The sequence below is a fragment of the Oryx dammah genome, unplaced genomic scaffold (assembly GCF_014754425.2).
Source record: "Oryx dammah isolate SB20612 unplaced genomic scaffold, SCBI_Odam_1.1 HiC_scaffold_2, whole genome shotgun sequence".
In the NCBI taxonomy this organism is placed as follows: Eukaryota; Metazoa; Chordata; class Mammalia; order Artiodactyla; family Bovidae; genus Oryx; species Oryx dammah.
This window is the reverse complement of record NW_024070186.1, coordinates 57532067-57539180: the sequence shown is the minus strand read 5'-3', so window position 1 is coordinate 57539180 and position 7114 is coordinate 57532067.

Genomic DNA, 7114 nt, shown 5'->3' with positions numbered 1-7114 from the left:
TGTAGTGTGATAGTCTCTTGTGATGCCTGGCAACAGCAGCAGCCACAGTTCCTAGTGAGCCAGGGGACAATGAGGGTAAACAACCATTTAAAACCACTCTATTTTCGATTTTCAGTACAGTACTCAATAACTTACGTGAGATACTCAACACTTCATTATAAAATAGGCTTCACGTTAGACAATTTTACCCATTACCGAACTAATTCAAGTGTTTAAGCATGTTTAAAGTAGGCTAGGCTATGTTAGGCTAGGCTATGACATTCAGTAGTTTACATGTAAACAAATTTTCAACTTACAGTATTTTCAACTTTCGATGGGTTTATGGTTATGTAACCCTATCGTAGTAAGTTGAGAAAGATCTGTATATACATTTCAGTCTTCCTGAAAGTCTATGCTAATTTACACCTTTACCATTAGTGAAGAGAATTTCTTTATACATATCTTTAGCATCACTAAAATTTATTTATCTTTTTATTACTCTTAGCAGATCTCTTTGTAGAAGTCTGGGAAAGTAGGAAAAGAAGAAAAGAAAAATGTCCACAAAACCATTGTGATCCTTCAGTCTATTCATTTAGGAGTGAATTCATGACATACATCAGTTTTCAGTTTATACATTTACTATATCCTAGGGACGTTCTTCAGCCACTTCAAAGTTTAATCTTAATTTCTATTTGTCTACATCCTTTCATATGTGACAGGGGCAAACTACTGAATATAATCAAAGAAATTTCTCTTCCCTTGATCTGTTTCATAGTTCTTATTTTAACAGCAGAAGATAGTCAAGAAATAATGATTCAGCTATTTTCTACAGATTTCACGATTCTATATTAAATAAAGGAAATGTGAATTCCTGGATGGTATGGTATTTGTGAAGTATTTAAGGTCAGTTCTCATGGAGGGCCTGGACACATCCACACCCTAAAGCTCATAGAATACCATGTTTCAGAATCTGCTAGTTTGGTGATTTGCCAAATGAGATTTAAGCATCACTGTGTGAGTTGCAGGTTCATTTAGTGTTAGAATATTTTGTAGTAAAGATTAACTGTTGACTAAAATGGCAGCAATGTTTTTTCTGTTTGGCAGAGTAATGAAGGGGAGCCTTGATGGATAAAATCTTGCCTATCTCATGATCTGGATTATGAATGTGAAAGGATACCACTAAAACCAAAAGCATAAAAAAGCAATATGATGTTCTACTTTTTAATTTGTTTACTTAATAAATCATAGTGATGAATTTTCTAATGCTGAACCATGAGATGGATTTTAAAATATAGAGATAAAAAATGGTAAGATAATATGCATGGAATGTATTTAAGTTATGAGTAGTTACTCCTGAACCAAGGAAAATGCTGTCTGAGAATATTTAGCCAGGATATAAAACATTAAAAATATGAAACTGTTACTAAAAACCAAAGCATTCGCTGTTGGCAAGGGTGGGGATTGGCTCAGAATGGAGGGGTGGGGACAAGTAGAAATGTTTCCTCTGAAAGGGAGTGAGGGGAGGAAGGGGCAGGAGATGGTGGGCAAATAAAATATTAATTTTTATGTGTTAGTGAAGACATATACAAGGCTGTGATCCCTGTGATCATTTTGGTTAGCTTTCCATGATTGTGGTTGAACAGTTCTAAGAAGACCTATAAGACCTCCTAGAACTAACACCAAAAAAGGATGTCCTTTTCATCATGGGGACTGGAATGCAAAAGTAGGAAGTCAAGAGATACCTGGAGTGATGAGCAAGTTTGGCCTTGGAGTACAAAATGAAGCAGGAAAAAGTTAACAGAGTTTTGCCAAGAGAATGCACTGGTCATAGCAAACACCCTCTTGCAACAACATAAGAGAACTCTACACAGGGACATCACCAGATGATCAATACAGAAATCAGATGGATTATATTTTTTGGAGGTGAAGATACATGCGTGGATGCTAAGTTGCTTCAGTCATGTCTGACTCTTTACAACTCTATGGACAGTAGCACACCAGGCTCCTCTGTCATGGGATTCTCTAGGCAAGAACACTAGAGTGGGTCACCATTTCCTTCTCCAGGGGATCTTCCCAACTCAGGGATCAAACCCACATCTCTTACATCTCATGCTTTATACAGTCAGAGAAAAACAAGACCTGGAACTGACTGTGGCTCAGAACATCATCTTCCTATTGCAAAATTCAGGCTTAGATCTAAGAAAGTAGGGAAAACAGCTAGATATTCAGGTATGACCTAAATTAAGTCCTTATGATTATACAGTAGAGGTAACAAATAGATTCAAAGGATTAGATCTGGTAGATAGAGTGCCACCCTGCTTATAGAACTTATATGCAAAGTACATCTTGAGAAACACTGGGCTGGAAGGAGCACAAGCTGAAATCAAGATTGCTGGGAGAAATATCAATAACCTCAGATATGCAGATGACACCACTCTTATGGCAGAAAGTGAAGAGGAACTAAAGAGCCTCTTGATGAAAGCAAAAGAGGAGAGTGAAAAAGTTGACTTAAAGTTCAATATTCAGAAAACTCAGATCATGGCATCCGGTCCCATCACTTCATGGGAAATAGATGGGGAAACAGTGGAAACAGTGACAGACTTTATTTGGGGGGCCTCCAAAATCACTGCAGATGGTGACTGCAGCCATGAAATTAAAAGATGCTTACTCCTTAGAAGAAAAGTAATGACCAACCTAGACAACATATTAAAAAGCAGAGACGTTACCTTGCTAACAAAGGTCCATCTAATCAAGGCTATGGTTTTTCCAGTAGTCATGTATGGATGTGAGAGTTGGACCATAAAGAAAGCTGAGTGCTGAAGAATTGATGCTTTTGAACTATGGTGTTGCAGAAGACTCTTGAGAGTCCCTTGGACTGCAAGGAGATCCAACCAGTCCATTCTAAAGGAAATCAGTTCTGAACATTCATTGGAAGGACTGATGTTGAAGCTGAAACTCCAATACTTCGGCCACCTGATGCAAAGGACTGACTCATTTGAAAAGACCCTGATGCTGGGAAAGATTGAGGGCAGGAGGAGAGGGGAACGACAGAGGATGAGATGGCTGGATAGCATCACCAACTCAATGGACGTGAGTTTGAGTAAACTCCAGGAGTTGTTGATGGATAGGGAGACCTGGAGTGCTGCAGTCCATGTGGTCGCAGAGTTGGACACGACTGAGAACTGAGTGACTGAACTAAATTGAACTGAATAACTACAGAGGGAGCAGATGCTGTAACATTGTGTAAAAGGCTATGACCAACACCATCCGCAGGAAAAAGAAGTGCAAAAAGGCAAAGTGGTTGTCTGAGGAGACCTTACAAATACCTGAAAAAAGAAAAGAAATAAAAGGCAAAGGAGAAACGGAAAGATATATCCAACTGAATGCAGAGTTCCAGAGAAGAACAAGCCGAGATTAAAAAAAAAAAAAAAAATCCTTCTAAAGTGGACAATGCAAGGAAATAGAGGAAAACAATAGAATGGGAAAGACTAGAGTTCTCTTCAAGAAAATTAGAGATACCAAAGGAACATTTCATGCAAAAATGGGCACAATGAAGGACAGAAACAGTGAGGACCTAAGGGAAGCAGAAAATATTAAGAAGAGGTGGCAAGAATACACAGAAGAACTATACAAAAAAAATTCTTAATGACTTAGATAACCACTAAGGTGTGGTTGCTTGTCTAGAGCCAGACATCCCGGAGTGTGAGGTTAAGTGGGCCTTAGGAAGCATCACTATGAAAAAAGCTAGTGGAGGTAGTGGAATTCTAGCTCAGTTGTTTAAAAACCTAAAAGACGATGCTGTGAAAGTGCTGCACTCAATATGCCAGCAAATTTGGAAAACTCAGCAGTGACCACAGGACTGGAAAAGGTCAGTTTTCTTTCCAATCCCAAAGAAGGGCAATGCCAAAGAATGTTCAAACTACTGTACAATTGCACTCATTTTACATGGTAGCAAGATAATGATAAAAATCCTTCAAGCTAGGCCTCAGCAGTATGTGAATTGAGAACTTACAGATGCACAAGCTGGATTTAGAAAAGGCAGAGGAACCAGAGATCAAATTGCCAACATTCGCTGGATCATAGAAAAAGCAAGGGAATGCCAGGAAAAAAAAAACACATCTATTTCTGCTTCATTGACTATGCTAAAGCCTTTGTGTGGATCACAGCAAACTATGGAAAATTCTTAAATAGATGGGAATACCAGACCACCCTACCTGCCTCCTGAGAAACCTTTATGCAGGACAAGAAGCAACAATTAGAATCAGACATGGAACAATGGACTGGTTCAAAATTGGGAAAGGAGTATATCAAGGCTGTATATTGTCACCCTGCTTATTTAACTTATATACAGAGTACATCATGCAAAATCACAATCTGGTATCAAGATCACCGGGAGACAAATTAATACCCTCATGTATGCAAATGACACCACTCTAATGGCAGAAGGAGAAGAGGAACTGAAGAGCCTCTTGATATGGGTGAAAGAAGATAGTGAAAAAGCCAGCTTAAAACTCCACGTTCAAAAAATGAGGATCATGGCATTGGATCCCATCATTCCATGGCAAATAGATGGGGAAAAGTTGGAAACAGTGACAGATCTGATTTTCTTGGGCTCTGAAATCACCATGAATGGTGACTTCAGCCACAAAATTAAAAGACATTTGTTCCTTGGAAGGAAAGCTACGACAAACCTACACAGCATATGAAAGAGCAGAGACATCACTTTGCTGATAAACGGCTGTATAGCAAAAGCTCTGGTTTTTCCAGTAGTCATGTATAGATGTTAGAGTTGGACCATAAAGAAGGCTGAGCACTGAAGAATTGATACTTTCAAGTTGTGCTGCTGGAAAAGACTCCTGAGAGTCCCTTGGACTGCAAGGAGATCCAACAAGACCATCCTAAAAGAAATCAACCCTATTCATTGGAAAGAATGATGCTAAAGCTGAAGCTCCAATACTTTGGCCACCTGATGCAAAGAGTTGGCTCATCAGAAAAGACCCTGATGCTGGGAAAGATTGAGGACAGGAGGAGTAGGGGGCAACAGAGGATGAGGTGGTTGGATGGCATCACTGACTCAATGGACATGAGTTTGAGCAAACTCCAACAGAGAGTGAAGGACAGGGAAGGCTGGTTTGCTGCAGTCCGTGGGGTTGCAAAGAGTCATACATGACTTAGCAATTCAACAACAAAGACACATAAATTAAAGTAGTATTCTTACATTCGTAAGGTAATATTTAGAGGTATGGAGAATCATCAAACACCATTAATTTAATGATTAATGTTTGCCATAAAAAAGGTTAATATGATTTGAAAAAATATAAGGAGAGATAAAAATAGAAAAATTAATAAATAGTAGAAGTAGAAAAAATTAATGAAGATTAAATATGATGAGACTAAAAAAACTATTAATCTTCACAATAAATTCCCTATCATGAAACAGTGAATATCAAATTGAATTTTAAAATATATACTGATGTATACTGATATATACTATCTATTAGAAACATACCTGAAATAAAAATGAAGATAAAAACTGAGAAAAGGATGTGCAGATCACAGAGGCAAATACAAATAAAAATGCAAGAAGGGCTGGCAATATAGATATGTGAAATGAAGTAAGATATATAAGAGCATTAAATGAGACAAAGGGTTTCTTTTATCATGGTAAAAGCTAAAGTACAAAACAAAGTTGATATCTTTATTTGCCAGGCACACAGCATCAAAAATACATAAAACAAAATCTTTCACAAATACAAAGATAATTTAATCGACTAAAGATACAATGCATTAAAAATAAGTTCAGTGACTCTTTTTCAAATATTTACAATTACACATACATATATTTAAAACATTCATATTTTACTGAAAGGGAATATGCTTTCTTTTCCCATATTTTAGAGCATATTCAATTGTGAGTCATATACTTCATCTCACAAAGAGCAATAGAAGCTATATATTCTTTAGTCAATCCAGTAAAACTAGGATTCAATGACAAAATCATGAATAAATAACCAAAAGTACTCTTCTGAACAGCCATCAGATCAGAGTGGAAATCAGATGCTAATTAATGGCAAATTAATTAACCTTCTGAGCATTTCACTTCAAAATCTATAGAATTGTGGCCTTGAACATTTTTACAACAACAAGGAAAGCCTACAATTTAACAATTAATAATTCAACTTAAGGAAGGAGAAGAAGGCTAAATTCTGTTACTCTAAGAGTTGAACTATTTTAGGCTTCCGGCTTATCTAGGCTATTTAAGGTCATAGTACACAGAATCCATGGCGATGCAGACCTGGCAAGGATTCAGGCCTATTTCTGATCATTTTTTCTGGCACAAGCAGCAAAATGAGTCAGGCTGTTCTGGCCCTGCAGGGCCCAGGGCAGATTCACCACTAGGGTTGCAGGAGAGGCATTTCAGTCCAATGAGGGGAGTGTTAAGGCATCTCCCCCAGGCTGTTGGCTCCTGAACCACCAGCAGTCTTGGCCTCCTTCTGGGTTCTCCTCGAGGCCTCCTCCAGGCTCTGCTGGTTGGCAGAAAGGGTTCTGAGAGAAGTGGCCTCACCCAAAGGTGGAGCCCAATGTGAGCCAAGAAAGGCAGGATGCTGCTGGGATTGGGGGATGAGGGCTCTTTGGCAGAGCTCCAAGCACTTTTTCCCCGCAAATCATCATCTACTCGCTGGCAGCTAGACACACTCTCAAGGATCTGGGTGGTTCTCAGCAGGCTGCTGGTTCTGTGTTAGGGAGCTGCCAGAGGAAAGGCACTGATGCAGTCGTACAGGTTGTGCCTTGCAAGTGCCCGCCCAGGACCAGCCCTGCTCCACACACACATGGTCCCTCAGTTGGCCCACATCTTTCTCCCCACATGAAGGGTCATTTTCTGATCTGTACAAATGTGTCTTGGGCTGAAGGGTGGCTGTTGTTATTCAGTCACTAAGTCCTGTCCAACTCTTTGTGATCCCATGGCTTACAGCACACCAGGCTCTTCTGTGCTTCACTATCTCATGGAGTTTGCTCAAACTCATGTGCATTGAGTCAGTGATACCATCCAGCCATCTCATCCTCAGTCTCCTCCTTCTCTTTTGCCTTCAATCTTTCCCAGCATCAGGGTCTTTTCCAATGAGTCAGCTCTTTG